Consider the following 19,515-nt stretch of genomic DNA (forward strand, 5'->3'; position numbering starts at 1 on the left):
AATTGCGGATCTCACATTGCCGATTGTCTTTGGCAGTCACTGTAGCAGGAAGAGTCAGTTCACTGGATCTTCACTTCAGTGTCCATCTCAGGCGGCAAAATCTGCAGCAGCATTTCTCTACTTCTCCTAGGAGGAGCTCAAATTGTCCCAAACCAAGGGGTCCATTAGGATGTCGGGCGGATTGCCTCCGCCAGGGTGGCAGTGGCCACCGCCACCCTGGCGGAGGCAATCCGCCCGACAAGCACTCCCGTTTTCCCCTCCGCCAGATTAGGATGGCGGAGGGCACAGCGGCGGACGGAAAGACCGTCCGCCGATTTACCGCCGTGGTCGCAAGGCGACCGCGGCGGTAATGGATTAATATGGTGGCGGTGTCCAATGGACACCGCCAGCCATATTATAATTGCACAAAGTAGAGGCTTTTCCGCGGCGGCAATGCCGCCACGGAAAGACAGGCGGGGATTGCTGCGGGGGCCCCCTGCAGGGCCCCCAGGTTCACACCACTGTCAGGGGGCACATGGGGGGTACCTATGGTACCCCCCCACATTTGCATAGGCAAAGCGGCAGGCACCGCGCGGTGCCTGCCGCTTTGCCTATGCAAATGCAAAAAAACATTTTTTTACATTGTGGCGGGCGGTGCAGAGTGCACCGCCCGTCACAATGCTAAAACTACAGGATGTGCCCGCCACTGTGGTGGGCACATCCTAATTCCCCCCACGGGACCCCCGCCCTTATGGCGGGCGGTCCCGTTTCACAGTCCGCCCGTCATCATAATGACCCCTTAGGGTCCAGGACCTGGGAGGTACCTCTTGGGGATCAGTAACTCATTCCAGCAGAAGCCAGTATGGCTCATGTAAGTCCAGTTGTGTGCCAGACACATCCACTTCAGTAGGTGAACTGGGCAGTTTTAGAAAGACCAATGGAGCTTGTTATGTCCCTGCAGCTCTAAACAGGAGGCCAGTCAGCTAACCCTTGGAGTCACTTCAGGTATCAAGAGATGAAGGAAGATGGTCAGTCTTCCTTCTCAGACGGTAGGGCAGGTCCCAAGCAGCAGGACAGTACTCTGGCAGCAGGGTAACTATTCTTCTGTAGTATCCAGAGGTCCAGGAATGTGCTGAGGAGTTGGTCTGACGGTCCAATATTTATATCTGGTGCCAGGTTTGAAGTGAGAGAAACATCTACAATTCCTCCATCTGGTGCTGGACTTTCCTTCCTGGCCTTGCCCTTCTCCCAGAAGATCTGGAGTCACAAAGGTCAATGTGAAGTTCTTTGTGTTTAGAGGCAACTCCTTTAAGGAGCAATTGTGGTAGGTCGCATCTCCACCCATCCCATCAGGTCATGATGGCCAATCCTGCCAACATCCAGTCCCCCTTTGTGATACTGTCTGTTAGGAATTCACAAAGGCCAGCTACACCTAGTTGTGACCCAGGACACAGGAACCAAACAATTATGACAAGAAAATACCAACTATCTAAAAGTGGCATTTTAAGAATTGTGACTTAATATGCAACTTTGCAATAAGTAGGTTTTAAATTACAACTCTATTGACTAAACATGTCATTTCTATATGTTCCCAAACAAAAGTTATCACGTGTTCAATGAAATAAGATAATCCAATGTTATTCTATGGGAGAGGTGGGTGTTACAGTAGTACACAACAAATGTACAGAGTTGTTCACTACTAGGACATGTAAAACTTAAAAGTACATGTCCAACTTTTAAAATATTTGGGGCTTGTTACGGTCTAACCTAGGTGCAACATGTGTATTAAAAAGGAAAGTTTAGCCTGGCAAAAATTTTATTTTTCCAGGTCATCGAAATGGAAGTTTAAAACTTTGCACAGGTTGCAATGGAAGGCCTGAGACATGCTTTGAAGTGTTACATAAGTGGGTGATACTATGAGTGCTGCAGGCCCACTGGTGGCATTTATTTTACAGGCCCTGGGTACATGTAGTACTACTCTACTTGGGACCTATAAGTAAATTAAATTAACAAATTGGGTAAGTCAGTTTTACCACGTTTAGAGGAGTTAGCACAAACTCTTTAGCACTGGTTAGGAGTAGTTATGTGCACACAGTACTATGGCTAACAAGAAGCGAATTTAGACAAATAGGTGAAGGAAAGCCAAAAGATTTGGGGGAAAAACAGGCCATGTATAGCAGGTATAACACCTATGTACATCCAGCCTTCTTCCATACATTGAAGAAGCGGAGATTATTACAAACAGCACTTCCAATCATGATGTGGTACATTTCCAACTTCCGATAGGTATACCAACATCCACAATGGACCAATGACACAACCCAAGGCTTAAAATATCAGAAGTGAAATGTAGAGTGCATGGTTTAGCCACTATTTATGTGGGCGAGAATAGTCACTCTGTGCCCTCTTCCTATGTATTGTGAGAGGTGGGGAAGGCATGTTTACAGGGATGTTAATGTGAAATGTAGCCCTTCTGAAATGACAGGGACTTGTGGCTCATGAAACACTAGGCGACAAGTGGCTCACTTTACCATATGGTACAATAAAACACATTCCTGAGACACACCTGAAGAAATTCTCTGGAAAACAAATCTGAACTAAATGGGATCTACTGTTGCCAAGCAGGATACTCTGTCCTTAGCTGAAAACAGAGGCATTATAAGAGATGAGCAAAGGCGGAAGGCCTGAAAGCTTACCAGTTGAGGCAGCAGGAAGCCTTCCACATGATCACAGGTATTAGGAATGACTTGTGTGTAATGCTAACACATCTACAGACATTTTACAAGTCCTATATTTTTTACGAAAGACTGAATACAGCAAACTGCTCTGAATACACAGAGGAGGAGTTTCCTCGCAATTACCCACACCCAAACACTACCTGAGATAACAGTCAAACTGGTAGATGACAACACTGAAAAAGAGATAGGCCAGGTTATAGACAACCTTCCCACTTCCAAGACCCAGGAGTAGATGGCTACTCAGCTAAATGTTACACAATTAGGTAGAAGACTATGATTCCCCACTCTCTGATGTTAACAAAGTAAGACTAGTACGCTTACTCTAACCTGACAAAGAGCTACAGGACAATTTCTTTAATCAAAGTGGACTTAAAGATTCTAGCAAATGTTGTATCTAACCAGTTAAAGGAACTACTGTCATCACTGATACACACTGCCCAAGTGGGATTCATTCCACATTGGTCATCTGCCTTTAACTTAAAGAACATTAACATATGTAGTCTGTCAAATGAGGGATGATACAGAAGGGAAGACAAAAGTATCCTTTAATTCCAAGAAGGATTTTGAGGGGGTTGAGGGGGGATATCTATTCAGTTTATTGAACTCCATGGGTTTAGGTCAAAGATTCTTGACCACAGTGAAATGGCTCTAAACTTGTCTCAAAGTAGTGGTCTTCTGCAATTGGCATACCTGGCAACCCTGTGCAATCTGCAGGGGAATGAAGCCGGGATGCCAATTATTTCTGCCGCTTTTTGTTCCCATATTCAAGCTGCTTTTGATACCTATTAGAAAACACCAGATCCGAGGTGTTCTCACTCCCACTGGTGAGTTAAAGGCAATAGTTTATTCTTGGGAAGTCCTACTGATTCTATACATTGTGGTAGCATCCTTGACGCACCTTATGACCATGATTTCAAAATGTGCAACCTTCTCTGGCTACTGTATTAACTAGTTGAAAAGTAAAGCCACCCTCCTGACCTACACCAGCACCATCACTAAATGAGGGTCCCATCCGTTCAGATAGAAACCAACCAACCTAAAATACTTTGGAATCTTGATGAATCCTGGTCTTTCTAATATCATAGAAGGTAACTTGAATTTCCTACTTGCGAAAATCCAGCTTAATATGGAGAGATGGTCTGCTCTCATGCAATCACTATGGGGCAAGGTGCCAGTTGTTAAAACAAATGTGCCACCCAGGGCCAGCAATATATTTGTGATGAGTGGCATAGTGATAATGAAAATGATGCTCACAGACTCCACTGAGAGACCGTACCGATTGCTGCCACAGACAACAGCAGAACCCTCCTCGACCATTATGAATCATGGGCCCTGTTCTTCATTGACGGCTCAGCAACATTCAACACATTATCCTACCACATACTCATCAAGAGCGTCCACCACATCAGGATGCAGGGAGACACAAGCAAATGGATTGCATCTGTTGTCACAGGACAATCCCAGAGAATCAGCCTATCAACCTTCACCTTGGAACCAAAGAGTGCCAACTGTGGCATTCATCAAGGTTCATCCCTCAACCCCACCGTTTCATCATCTCCATGATGCCCCTGGCTGTCATCATCAGTATCCATTGCCTGACCATCATATCCTACGCAGACAACACCTAGCTCATGCTCTCGCTCTCTAAAGACCCACCAACCACTGGTACCAACTTCCTCACCTGCATGACAACTGTTATTGAATGGATGAAGACCAACTGCCTGAAGATCGACACGGACAAGATGGAAGTGCAGTTTTTTGGGAACAACACCTGCCTGTGGAATGACACCTGGTGGTCTTCTGAACTCGAACCCTTACCGACAGACCACGCCTGCAACCTTGGCATCATCCAGGACCAAACTCTCACCATGAAACACCAGATAAACACAATCTCCTCCACCTGCTTTCACACCCTCCGCATGCTCCAAAAGATCATCATATCGATCCCCGTCAGCATGAGGAAAACTGTCACTCAAGCACTAGTCACCTGCCACCACAGTTTTCTACGTGCTGACGGGGATTGCAAGCCTATTTGGATGCACTTTGTTGAGAAAGCGATGACTGAAAAAGACCAAATACTGATAGAAGGCAGGAAAATGTCTTTCCCTGAAGCACACACCATATACACACTTTCCCTACATCAGTCGTCCTGGAGGTACCGCCAGTTAATGCAGTTTCCAGCTGTAACTATGGGACAATGTCCAGCTACTTTGTCAGAGTGAGTCTACCCTGTAGTCTTACTACAAACTTTGGGAACCTACAAAGGGAGAGTCTCAGGCTATACAAACTCCTAATCGATTTGTTTTTCTTGTTCCCAACACAGATTCAGTTCAAAGTCTGGTAGTCCACCAGAATGTACCTAAAATATATGGATGAAGACATTATGATAAGTATCTTATGAGTGGACAGACTGAAGCTGGAACACTGCAAAATCATGTAAAGTTGGCAGTGGTCCCTATATAGACTGAGGAAGGCAGGGCTCCCTGGCGACTTAACCTGGTGGAGATGCCACAAAACTGATCTTTACATCAATCATGTAGTTCAGGAATGTCAGAAGGTGCGATCCTATTGGGATGATTTCTGGTCAGAAACTGAAACCTTGATTGGGATCACAGGTGAACCGGTGGACTCTAAAAATGCTTGATGAAATGTCCTCATAGCCAGATATCATTCTATAATCTAGTAACTGGCTTGCCACAGTCTTAGCGGTTACCTCAGGGAAATATTTTCAATAGCATCTTACAAGCGAGTAGAATACAAACTAGAAGATCTATCATTGACAACATTTTGAGCAACCTTCTTCGGACACAAAAGTGATTGATATGTCATAAGAGTGGGGATATTAGGCTGTTTAACGCTCCAACAAGAACCTCACTGTTCTAATGGTGACAAGGGTATAAGGGATATTTATTAAATGTACCACTGGATATCACACTCTTCATACTTATCTATTTAATTATGGACATTGCTATTACTGTATCGTCACTGAGCGGAGCTTCAGAAGTGATGAATTTAACTTACTATCTCATATTGTTGAATACAGTGAGGAAAGGTATGGGAAGGATGACTGGTTGGGGATGGCAGGTGGGCCTATGATCAGCTCACTGCTGTAGGTTACCATGTAATCTCTAATCTCTGTATCTCAAGGTTCATATATTCTTGACTGTATTGATCCCACGGTATTAAGTCTAAGCTTGAGATTTTAATTCTGTCTCAAAAGGCCAACCATCAGAGGATACTTCTTAAATGTTTTATTCTTTCCATATGTACCCACTGTGATGCGGCGTCCTCTCATACCCGTCATGGTCCACGTCAGTTCGGTCCTTCACGTAAAACAGAGATCCCACGTGGACACCCACCATGAGACAAGGGACTGCATATGAGGTTACACACAATTGTTGATTTCTTGTTTCTTAAGACATACATTTTGTGCGGTACGATACTCCATGAAAACTGATTCAATTGCAGACAATTTCTCTTCACCCAATATGCCACAGCAGACTGACTGGTTTAAAAGTGAGATTGTACCATTTGAAGCTCATCATCCAGTATTCTATAATTTGAGTTTTGTCCACATAAACCATTAGCTCCAGATGACATGAGTTAATACATTTTATTATGGGGATTACATAAATGTATTGAGAGTTTCTGTTAACAATTATGGTGTCAGGGAGACTTGTAAACACAGTAGATATTAAGGAAGGAAATCAACCTCAGATTAAAAGTCAGTTTTAGGAACTTGATCTATCTGAGAGTTAAGGAGCGCCACTAAGTGCATAAATCCTCACAAGGTAACTGTTGCCATGTTAAAAGTCTGTTTACAGTGAAGTATGATATGCCCAACAATTAACATATGAGCAGAAATTACTGTCTTATGTTTTTCAGTTTCAGAAAAACAGCAAAAAGCAAATTGATGGGTAAGTATAAATATGTAATCTATGGGAGCTAGTGATGTACCCTATTGAAAAGTACTTTGGATGGGGGAGTCATTATATCTACAAACATTTAAGCAAATTAAGCCCAGACTAAACAACATATTTTATGTTATGTTGTGTATCTACACTGCTCCAACTTTAGGGAAGTAAGCAGCCATTGCACAAAAAACAGGAAGAGGTCCAGCTGAACTACCTTCATATTGAGATGAAAAAGTCTGCTGCTAAAATCACGCGATGCCACCAAGAGAAACTGGAGGTATGATTAACTAATTTTGGTAAGATCAGATTCTACCAATTTCAGTTGCAGCTGGTCCAAACATATGCCATTCCAATGTGTATATAGAAGCCAAACAGCAACAGTTGCAGAATAAATTTATATTAACTTGTTATGCTTCATACACTTGCCCAATATAGGCTCAGGTAGCAACCCGACCTTTCACCTACATTTCCCCTTCCATTGCACTACATAACGGTTCTTGGTACTGACCTTTTACCTAGTTACAGTAATGCCTAAATTACATGGGGTTTGCTCTAAAAACTAGCCTCATTCATTATGCATGAGGATTCTTGGAATCACAGCAGGATACAGCAGAACACGATCTCCTGCATAATAACTATGTATAATGGTCATTCATTCAGTCATCCCAGTCCGACATGACACAGCAAGGTATATCCTGTGGGGGTACCACATTGGGTATATAAATGCCATATCTGTGGCAAGAGAGAGGAAAAGAACTTTCATGCTGACACACTGATATGAGACACTGAGGTTCCTGCACGCAGACACTCCAGCTCGCAGTCGTCTGACATTCCTTGCGGGTGTCCACCTCGGGACCAAGACGGGGGTCCCACAGTCTCTCACTTTAGATAATGGGGTTGGCTTTATCCTAGAGGGATTCTTGTCTTCTACACCTACATGCATTCTAGGAACACTTAGGTACATTTTGTTAGGATTGCATTGTAGGAGTACGCATTTTATTGTTTATACTTGCCTGTATTCATGGTTTTAGCACTATGGTAGAAATCTACCATCCTTTTACTCTGTTGGTGCGTACGATCATTTATATCTGTTTCTGTATTATGGTTGTTTCAGCAAGACTAATTTACATTAGAATGACGCTGGTTCAATAAATGCTTATTGAAAAACGTCCTCACCATTTATTCTGTGTAGTTCTCTGAGACAAAATGAGCATGAGTGAGTGATTAAAAAGTATCAAACTCTTTCCACAATCCTGAGGGATCAGGATTGTCATGCTCGATAGTTGCCAATAACTATTCTCTCCTTGGTAAGAGGGGTTTCTAGTGGCACTGTGAGCTAGCTAGTATACAGGCTAACATACCCAGTGGGGGTGTCTAGAATAAGTCTGGACACCAATCCAACAGTGGATGTTGTCTACATGTGCAGACCCTATATAGGTTTGTAGGAACTACACAACAAACTCTTGTATGCAATTGTATATAACCCAACAAAGGCCAAAAGTATTGACGACTGCATAACCTAATATGGCTGGGTTTGCCGGGATTCAAGTCTCCTCAAATAATAAAATGTAATTGTCTCAAAGACTATTCACCAACAACAAAGTTTTATGTGATAATACTGAAACCATGTGCATTCCAGTAAAGGAGGCTCAGGTTATTAGGGATCCCAGTATGTTAGGATTTCTCACTTAAGCAGATCTCATCTACAAGCCTCTTATAAAACAAGAGGTTGAATCTGTTATTTACCAATATTTCATTATAGCCTCACTATTATACCAATTGTGAGACCTATAATAACCAATGCTAATAGGTGAAGTTTGGGCTGACTGTATTAGTTGTAGTACCTGGCCCTAAGATGAACAATGCTCATGATACTGGTACTACAATATTCACAGTTGGGGAGCCAAGAATAGTGGGGAGAAAGGCAGTCCTTCAGTCCTTGGTGGTGAGGGGCCTGCATATAATTTCGGTGGTCACAGAGGAGAGTCCAGTGGGGGTGGGAAAGGGGGGGTAGATGAAGTGAGCTGGAAACAAAATATCAGGCCTTCTGGGGGACCGCGTGAATAAAGATCTGTTCCTGAGGGTATCCTGAGGTTGGTGAGCAATCCTTATATAGGGCAAACACAGCCCACTGGTAGTTGATGGCTCTCTCCAGGCTCTTAACTTTAAAATAACTAAGTATGTTATATGTGTAGATACACTTCATCAACAGTTGTATATGCCTAGTGTAGAAATGGTCTTTGCAGGTGTCCACCTGTATACAACAGTTCATCCCATTGACTAAGGGAAAATACATAGTCTTACCCTTGTGCCCCATCTCTGCATTTCACCAGACTGCTAACGGCCAGTAAAATAATTGGTCCTGGTCTTTTTCACACATTTTATGTGAAGATTGTTGTGGAAACACCTATTACCCATTGGAATTCCTCATTTCTCAGGGGCTAATACTGAATGCCCTGTGAGTACCAATGGCAAACTGATATATCACATGTAATTGAGCCCTTGGGAGAGTCAAGCACTATCCACACATGTGCAAACACTGGCTACATCACACCTCCTCACCTCATGGACGTACTAGCCTAGAAAACCAGCTAGCATTTCCAAGAGTGGAGTCAACTAATGATTTTCTCAGTTGCTCACAGCTGGGCACGCAAACATATAACCTACATTCCCAGTCTCCACACCCTTTCAAAGTTAGCATATCTAAAGGGGGACTTCTGATACACATAATGATTCTGATAATATACATATATGTCCCTGCCCACTATCTGTCTCACAGCACTTGTATTGAAATCGGAAGGGGAAGTAGTCAAGGGGTGTTTTCACGCAAAGGCAAGTACATGATAATGAATAGATAAGCGGAATACCCAAGCAGCTTAAGTGACCATGACATATTCAAGTCAAAATGGAATATATCAACCACTGACATACAGAGATTGGCATGGCAGATTGAGCATAATTTGACAGTGCAAAATACCAACCTGGGTGCATCCTAATCCATTGTTTGAATGCACAACAGTTATCAGCGTAAATAGGGCACAAGAAAGGGAAAGCTCAGTTATTAATTCCTCATGTAGCAATCTAAGACCAAGATTCAGATGTCGCCTCAACTATGGGGGATTGTGTAGTATGAACCAGCCACATTGTATTAAATCCAAGGCACATGCAATACCAGAGTAGCATGTTTAGGGGCGTTCATGTAGAGAATGAGCAAGATACCATTGTCAAACAGAAAATGGGCAGGATGGCTAGGATGCCAGGAAGAATTGTGTGCATAAAAGTGTGTCTATGGCAAATAGACTTTCACCACAAAACATATAGTTAGACATTTTTAAAGCAGCAATGTTAGAACTGTCATCTTTTAGTGTGTTTCCCCTGTCTTTTTGCTTTCAACCCTGTTGTTTTTGATGGTATGCTGGACTTTGTTTTTGCTTTTTCACTACTATTCAGTGCTAACGTGCAAGTGTTCCTACTGTAAATTGTGCTATGTTTGGTTTTCCATGATTGAGATATTTGATGTACTAGTAAGTCCCTAGTACAGTGCACTGTGTGTCCCCAAGGCCTGTAAATCAAATGCTATTAATGGCCTAGCAGCACTGGTTGTGCCACCCACACCAGTAGCCTTTGAAAGGGTTTCTCAGATTTGCCACTGCCCATATTTTACTGCCATGTTGACCTGGTAAATGCACCTACTTCTCACACACACAAGCAACTGATTTATAAATTGATGTCTTACACTGACACATACATATTTTATTGGATTACTCATTTCTATAGGGGTCTTCAGTTCACACCTGAACACCTTGTCCTGAAGATGGTCTTGTAGATGATTACACAAGATAATACCAAAACGTCGACACTCTCCATCCATTTTCATCCCTATTTGTACACAGGAGCTGTGCATTGTATTTTAATGATGTTTTCCCTTTAACTAAGTGCAAGAAATGGGTTTTTACAAAAGTGTTCTTGGGAAAAGATTTGTGTAAAAATAAGTGTTCCTCTCAGCTGCTTTTGTGTATGTGAAACACATTGTGTACCCTTTTACTCTATTTATATAAATTTGTATTAAAAAAGCATACAATCTTTTTGTATTTGTATTTCTTGCCCCTTTCTGTTGTCCCTTTTCTGATAAGTCCATATAGAATTGTTACACTTTTTTTTCAAATTTATTTTACAAGAGGCCAATAACAAGGGCTCTCATAATTTGCTTTGAACTATCGAATAACTTTGCATATGAAAAATATTCCTTGTAGGCACCATTTACTTACACTACTTTTAGAAAGGGGGCATTTTCTTACTGAACCATCCTGTGACAGGGCTGAGGATGTGGATTCACACTAGACAGTCACAAGGGTGGATGAGGTGTGTCCTGCCTTTCCTGGGTGACCCATAGCCAGGCTGGAGAGACCTTCTATGCATTTGGGGTGATGGGAGGAGTATTCACTAGCACCTGAATAGGCTGTGTCTGCTCTGCTCAATGCTGTCTCCATCTTCTGTAGTGAAGCTGGACTAGAGAGGATACACTGGGTTCTACTACACTCAGAAACTTTCTGCCTAAAACATCAAAGGGAAAAGGAGTATAAATATTGGGGCCCTGACCCCAAACTTTAGAACTTTTTGGGACTAAGGAACATGCCAATAAGAAGATCTGGAGAAGCTGTGAGGAGGAGCTACCACTTTGCTGAGTGCTGTGCTGTGTTGGTCTGCAGTGGCTGCTTCTGTCTCTTGGGTAGAGTTAGGACTGGAAGCAACTTTCTGCAACTTATCTTCCAAAGTTTCGACAAAGGCTTGAGGTAGAGCTTGCCCCTATTCAGGAAGTTTCAGGAACAGCAAAGACTTCTCCATCCTCTGGGTACCCACTTCCGAAGCTGTATGTTTTGGTTGCCACAGAGGAAAAAGCAATTTGACACCGTCAACAATGACACTGTCGGCTCTGTGACCTGTTTGCAGAGCAGAGAGCATCGCCACACTTCACACCGCAACACTGGTCTCAGCGACAGTGCCGAATGATGCTGTCACCTAGGCACTGCTTGCAGTGCTACCTGTAGGCACTGCACTTTGCACTGTCTTACTTCAAATCGCCGCCCTGGGATCCCCGATGACACCGCTCCATGCTCAACATCAATGCTGCTCCTACACCATGGCCTGACTCCTGGTAGTGAGTTAATTGACGTTCGCTCAATCCCATAATGCAGCCTTGGCCTACCGATGCCAGCGCCATCGACTCCAGATCTTCTGCCAACATCAGTGCTTCAGCAACAATGGTGCTGCTGCTTGCACCGTGACTTGCCACCACAGCGATGAGCACTATCCCTCTCACATTGCATCCCTGGTCTCACCTACACTGTTGGATGCTGTCACTGAGCTGCTGCCTGCACAGCAACCTGAGGGCACTGCACACAGTGTCGCTCCATTTCACACCGCGGTCCCAATGTCGGCACTTCTGGCTTCAACCTCAGAGAGTTTGATCTGCAACTTGTATGATTTCAAGGACTCAAAGACTCTTGCACCGACATTTGGCACAGATGACGATGCTTCTTCTGAGTGCATCGCAAGGTCCAGGATGCCTTTAATTTGCAAGGTACTGTTTGTGGGTGTTCCCCATACTGTAGCTGGCCCTGCAAAACCATGGTCGGCTTACCCTGTTGGATTTGGTTTGTGCTATCGACTTCAAGGAACTGTATTTTAAGTTTATTTTTGCAATATTCGTATTTTTATTACTGTATGCTGGAGTGTTATCCTTTTGGTCCTGTTTTGCACAGACACATGTTGTCTATTCTTCTAAAACTAGTGTGGTGTCCTTTTAACTTTAGAACTCTTTTGGACTAAGGATCCTGCCAAGAAGAAGGTTTGGAGAAGCTGTGATGAGGAATTACCACTTTGTTGTGTGCTTTGCTGTGATGGCCTGGCATGGCTGATTCTGTCTTGGGCAGTGAAAAACTGGACTGAACTTTTGCAACTTATCTTCCAAAGTTTCTCCAAGGGTGTGAGGTAGAGCTAGCCCACTGCTCAAGAAGTCCTAGGAACAGCAAATAATTCACCTTCCTCTCGGTACCCACTTCTGGAACTGTGTGTTTCAGTTGCCACAGAGGAAAACGCAACTTAACGCCTTATTGGCACCACAGAGAACATTGCCCTGCTTCACACTGCAACCCAGATCTCATCAACGACACCAACCGCAGCCACCACTGAGCCGCTCTTTGCACTGTGACCTGAGGGCAACGCACTTCGCACTGCCTCATGTCACATTCCTGCCCTGGTATCCCCAATGACTCTGCTCTATGCCGACATCGATACAACTGCCGGCACCCTGGCCTGAGGGCACCGCTTGTTAGTTACTCGATTCACTACCCTATCTCACACCAGCACCTTGACTTACCGACGCCAGCACCATTGACTCCAGATCTGCCGACGACAGTGCTTCAGCAACGACAATGCGGCTGCTTGCACCGTTACCTGCCAGCACTGCGATGAGCACCACCCCACTTATCACTGCATCCCTGGTCTCACCAACTCCGCTAGATGCTGTTGTCGTGCGGCTGCCTGCACCATGACCTGAGGGCACTGTTCCACTTCACACCACTGCCCTGATGATCCTGGCTTCAACCTCTGGGAGTTCGATCGGCAACACGTGTGACCTCAAGGACCCATTGACTCCTGCACCGACCTCTGGCAACTACATCGCCACTTCTTTGGATCTCATTGCAACATCCCCAATGCCCTGCATTTCAAAGGTACTGTTTGCGGGTTTTCCTCACATGTTAGCTGGCCCGCGATGCAGCGTTCGGTCTGAACTGTTGGATTTGGTTGTTCAAACGGAGCTATCAACTTCAAGGAACTGTATTTTACATTTATTTTTGCAATATTCATATTTTTATTACTGTATGCTGGATGTTTATCAATTTGGTCTTGTTTGGCACAGATACATACTGGCTATGTTTCTAACACTGGTGTGGTGTCCTTTTGCAGTGTTTTCACTGTATTACTGTGTGCTATGTGCAAATGCCATACACATTGCCTCTGAGATAAGTCTAACTGCTCATGCCAAGCTATCAAATGGGTGAGCAGGGGTTATTTTAGAAGTGTAATCCCCTTACCGTGACGAGATGAAGGATCCTTACTTGGACAAGGTGCATACCTCTACCAACTAGAGACCCCCATTTCTAAAAAGCAACAAGCAATACTTTTCTACAGAGCGTATTATATTATTTGTTACTTATATTTACAAAGTGAATATGTGCAGAACTGTATTTGTAGTGGATTGCATGCTACATCATATGTTTTGCTTGACTGAAAGCAAGTTGGATTGTAGTGTGGTCTCTGTGGGAAAAGCTATGGTGTTGTGTATGTTAACCATAATAGTGCTCTTATGCTGTCATCATTTGCTGCAATTATGGGGCAGATTTACTAACATTTGATGAAGCTCAATGCAGCAAAGCAACTTGTTACACTGCATGAAATGGAGAGGGCAGGATGTGTTGTGTTTTTAATTATATGGCACATTACTGTTCTCCATTTACACTGACACACTTGTGATTAAATCTCTCAGAAAAATGTTTTTATCTTCTCTTCACCACCAGGAAAACCGTAGAATTGGCCCTCGTTGAGTCAATAATGGACTATTGCAGCAGCCTACATACGGACTTCTCAAAACAGATGAATTACAAACTTCAGATGGTCCAACATGCAGCAGCTAGAATGGTGTTACAGCTCCTAAAACAGAGCACTGCATCATCTGCTTTACAAAGAATTCCTTGGCTACCTATACTAAAAAGAATCCTGGAAAGTGTTAACCTCTCCAAGACCAGAGAACATTGAGATCCACAAGTGCAAATCTGATGGATACCCCATCCTTCAGAATAAAAACTCGAGGGAGAAAATCCTTCATGGTGCTTGACACTAAAGCTTGGAATCAACTGCCAATGCACCTTCGATTTATAGAAAATAATTTAAAACATGAAGACATGACCCTTCCAAGTCCCCGATGCACTCTGTCATGCCCTCGTTTAGTAATCGCCATTCAGGTCTATGACAAGGTTTGCAATGCTACTTAGTACAGAACCAGGATGCTCGGGAAACATCCTTTACAATGCAACTTTTACCACGCAGTGCCTTTACGACGCAACTATTACAATGCATGCCATTACAACGCATTGCGCTGGGGGGTGCTCTAGGATAGGGAATGGATTTAATTTACTATCCAACACCTTCCCTACTATCCACGGGGACTTGAGTTGGAATAGTAAATTAAACTATTCACTATCCAGCACCCCTAAGCGCTATGCGTTGTAACAGCATGCGTTGTAAAAACTGCGATGTAAAGGCATGCGTGGTAAAAGCATGCGTTGTAATGTCATACATCCGGATGCTCACCTAACGAGTAACAGTGTACGTCCATTCATTCATTCATTCATGCAAGGTGGTTCTGCGTGGCATCGTAAATCCTACTTAAGGGTTTGCATTGCCCTTGCTAAATCTAGCCCTCAGTGTATATTTGAGCAGTAAGGACTTACGAATAGACAGTTTAAACGTTGCATTATTACTGTGTATTGATGGAAGGGTGTTTTGTAACTATGGCCATTTGAGAAGTCTGCTTGTATTTTGAGTGATAAGTAGCAGGTAGCGGCAATGCAGATGTTATTCTTCCTTGACTGAAAAGAAGTAGGATAAGAGAACATTTTACATGGGATTATGTGAACGACCCTTGTTAGCTGGGCAATTTTCAGTTCTTCAGTCAATATGGTTTATGTTTAGCTCATCTCCATACTCTGCTTGGGTTGGGTATTTGATCTGCTTGATTAGTTTATTGGTTAGTTGATTTTACATCATCTGGTTGGGAAGAGCCATATCGTTTCTGCTGTCAGAATCGTGTGTAATATTGGATATGGGAGGAAATGTCATAATTTTGCATTTCTTTCTCTTTGGGTGATAATTATCTGAGGTTTCAGTGGATTGTTTATGTGAGAGAATCTTTGTAGCTTTACTCATATGAATCATGGACACTTGCTACAGATCAACTTCGGAAAATACATTGTGCTTGAATACACATCATCTGGCCATGTGTAGATTGTTTCTTTGGTGTGATATAATGCTCCCTTTATTCATGAATGCAAAATTATTTCTGAAGCGTGTACAGCTACTCAGACTGAGTGTCTTGGCACCAAAAGAGCAGCCAAAGAGATAAAGAACCAACATAGTTGGGTAAAAAACTATTGGGGGAAAAAGCTGTGTTTCATCAGCTTGTGAAAAGAAAATTCAGAATGGGCAAAGGAAGCGTGTTCCAGAGTCTAGCATCACAAACAGCAAAAGCGTTAATTCCCTTCTGCAATTTATGTAAATGTGAGAGGCAAAGAAGTTCTTGTCATGATGATCTGAGAAGTCAAGCTGGCATTTAAGGAGATAAAATGCCCGTAGATATTTACAGCTAGTGCAGTTTAGTGCCCTGTATATCAGGGGAAGAGTTTAGAATTGCATTCTTTTAAAAATAGCAACCAATGTAAAAATGCCAGTGAAGTTGATATGGATTTGCACTAAGGAATATTTAGTACTAGTCTCACAGCTGTTTTATGAACAGTTTTGAGACGTTTCAATAAGTACTTTGGGGTAATATATAATAAAGAATAACCATTATCAATTCTAAGTTATGATGGCATGGATAATTATTTTACGTTTCTGCATTGGAGTAAAGTTATTGTTATGTGCATTTGTAAAGCACACTATCACCCCAATGGTATCTTAGCACTCAGCAGCTCTGCCTGTGGTAGGTTGTTAAATTGAAACACCAGGTCTTCTGCTTCTTTAGGAATTCTAGAAGAGAGGAGGAAGCTTTGATGTGAAGTGCGAGGCTGTTTCATGCTTTATAAGAGATGTAAGAGACTGCCCTTTCTCCTGATCTGGTCCTGTGTATGCGTGGAATGTGGGAGAAGTCCTGTGGAGTGGAGATGACTAGGTGATTGGTAGAAAGAGATGTGACTGTTTAGATAAGTGGGCCCTGAGTTGAGCAGTGTCTTGAATGTGTATATGAGGAGTTTGAATTGAACACATTTGTGTATCAGGAGATAGTGTAACTCCTTGAGGTGTCATGTGATGTCAGTTTTGTGTGCGAGATTGAGGATACGTTTGGCTGCCGAATTCTGCATGGTTTGTAGTCTTCTAGTGAATTGCTTGGTGATCCCTCCTTGAAGGGTGTCACATAGTCCAACTTTCTGGCGACTAGGACATGAGTGACAGTTTTTCGAGGGTTGCTTAGGAGGCATTTAAAGATCAATCTTAGCATCTTCAGGGTGTCGAAGTGGGATTTAGCGACAGAGTTGACTTGTGCAGCAATGCCAAGTTTGCTGTTGATAATTATTCCAAGATTCCTGATGTGGGTACTATATGTGGGTGTTTGCATCAGCTTGGCTGGCCACCAGTGGGAGTCCCATGGAAAGGCGTTCTTGCCAAAGACCAATCCTTCTGTCTTATTGGTGTTGAACTTAAGTCATTTGGCTTTCAGACATCTAAATTTAAAAGTGCATTTGCAGATTTATATTGTGTGGCTTATCACTCGTGATGGTAGTCAGACACTCTCCCTGGGCATGGGGAGATTAAGTGATTTGGCCAGAATATCAGGATATTCACTGACAATGAGACTCGGACTCGGATCCCTAGCTCCAGAGTCGAGAACTCTGGCCACTGCGCTACTACCTTTCCTTTGCAGCAGTTAGCAACTTGGGTCATGTAGGCAGTGAACATGTTTCTTGTGTTGTGAGGTCTTGTCCACTTGTCTCAGAGGGAGAGTATGAGTTGCATTTCATCGGTATAGGAGAGGCTGTGGATGTGGTGTGCAAGGATGACATTGGCTAGATTGATCAAGTATGCATTAAGGTGTGCCACAGAGGAGTTCATGGGCTTCCGAGGAGTAAGGTGTCAGGATAACAGTTTGTGTTCTAGTCGTTAAAAAGGAGCACGTTCAATGGCAAGCAGCTACATGGATGTCAATTGTGTGTATTTGTCAAATGAGGATGGAGAATGTGACTGTGTCAAATGCTGCTGGGAGGTCCAGGAGAATGAGAGCTGACATGTCTCTTCTGTCAAGCATCATGCAGATGTCATGTGTGATGACCATTAGTGCTGTTTGCGTACTGTGGCTGGGCCTGAATCTGGACTGTGTGGTTTTGAGGAGCTTGTGGATGATGAGGTAGTCAGTGAAGTGTCTGTTGATTAGTTTCTCTGAGACCTTTGGCGGGTATGGTAGGAAGGAGATGAGTCTGTAGTTGGAAAGCTCGGCTAGGTCATCGGCTGATTTCTTGAGCAGCCCATGACTGTAGCATGTTTCCAGGTGCCCAGGAATTAGAATGAGCTGATGGAGGTGCTGAAGATGGGTGTTAGTGCTTCACTGATTGGTAGGAGTCATTTGCTGAAGGCATTGTAAGAGTACGGGTTAAATGGAGCGTCCAAGTGGATGGTCTTCTTAGTAGCAGTAATTCTGACTGTGGTGAGGGCAGGCCACAAGGTCAGGGTTTGTTCATCTGTAGTGATTGGGAAACAAGTTGTGAAAGGGTCTGGTTGAGGGTCAAAGTTGCTGTATATGGAGATGGTTTTGTTACAGATTAATTGAGAGAGATTATTGCAAAGGTCTTGTGAGGAGTTTAATTGTTATAGGAGGCAGGAGGCACGGTAAAATCTTTGACGATGGCAAAGATTTCTCAGCTGCTGTTAGTGCTGGTGTTTATGCTATCTGCAAGAGCTGTGCCATGGTGTTCTGTATCCTCTGGTGTTAGCATCTTACGGCCGATTTGAAGATGTGTCTATATGTTTTTTTTAACTTATGATTTAACTTGATTTTAATTATAATTGTAGTTACTTGAATTGATGTTGGTCAGTCCGAAATAATCTGGGTAACAGCTGCACTGTGTTCAGGCTGCTGTCGTTGGGTTCCACTTGAGGGCAGCCAGGGTGTTGGTGCCTGTTGTGACCCAGCCACGAGGTTCTTAATGGCTTTCAGCAAGTTGCTGGTGTGCTTGCGCAAGTGTTTGGAGAGAGCAGAAGCCCACTGCTCTTCTGTGATGCTTCCCCAGTTGCGATTGCAGTGGTAGATCTGCGGTGGTGCAAGATGGATATGCTGAACCTGACGAGGACGTGGTCTGTCCAGGTCATTCTTGCTGGCTTGCCAATTTATTTGCTGCTGATTAGGGAATAAATCTGGTCCATTTGTTGTCTGGTGGTGTGGGTGGGTTCGGTAATGTGCTGGGTGAGGGAAAGGTTTCTGATGTTTACTAGAAGGGCCATAGAGTTAGGGTCAGATCAGTGTACTAGGTGGAAGTTCAGGTATCATGGAAGCATAAGAGTGCTGGTGTTGAGGATGAAGGGTGCAAGGAAGTCTGTGATGTCATTGGCAAAATTGGTGGTCTTCACACGAGGAATCCACATAGGAAGAGCTTTAAGGAGGACAAATCACGTTGACGAGACCAGCTTGATATGGTAGGCAAATAGTAGGTAGAAGTCAATTGTGATGCCACAATTTTGAGCAGTATTGGCTGGGGGGCCCAATTCTTCAACCATCAATAGTGAGACATGAGAAAAGTAGACTGATCAAACAACACAATCTTTTTATTGCTGTTACATTTCAGTCAGTTAGAGGACATCCACACTGCAACTGTTGAGACAGGACTTGAAATTGTCTTGGATTTTGAGGGTTAGTTTTAGATAGAGTAAAAACCATCTGGGTGTCATCGGTGTTTGACACAAATGGTACACCAAAAGATTTAACCAGTTTAGCAAAGGGGATAATGTATCATAAAAAGTATTGGCCTGAAAGCAGAGCCATGCGGTACTCTAAAACAAAGCTCATGATCTTTTGGCTGTTAGGGACAAATAGATTAGACAAGAAAACACTGATCCAG

The 19,515-nt window shown here is 43.4% G+C and overlaps 1 long non-coding RNA gene across 1 annotated transcript in view; it reads left to right on the plus strand.

Annotated features, from left to right (window-relative positions):
• Positions 1-6,601: 6,601 nt before the first annotated feature.
• Positions 6,602-19,515, plus strand: part of LOC144827317 (uncharacterized) — a 53,712-nt gene continuing 40,798 nt past the window's right edge. The window contains exons 1-2 of the long non-coding RNA XR_013610132.1: positions 6,602-6,634; positions 6,795-6,908. This is a non-coding gene — a long non-coding RNA (uncharacterized LOC144827317). The remainder of the gene's footprint in view (positions 6,635-6,794; positions 6,909-19,515) is intronic.

Source organism: Lissotriton helveticus, chromosome 4_1 (assembly GCF_964261635.1).
Source record: "Lissotriton helveticus chromosome 4_1, aLisHel1.1, whole genome shotgun sequence".
NCBI classification, from domain to species: domain Eukaryota; kingdom Metazoa; phylum Chordata; class Amphibia; order Caudata; family Salamandridae; genus Lissotriton; species Lissotriton helveticus.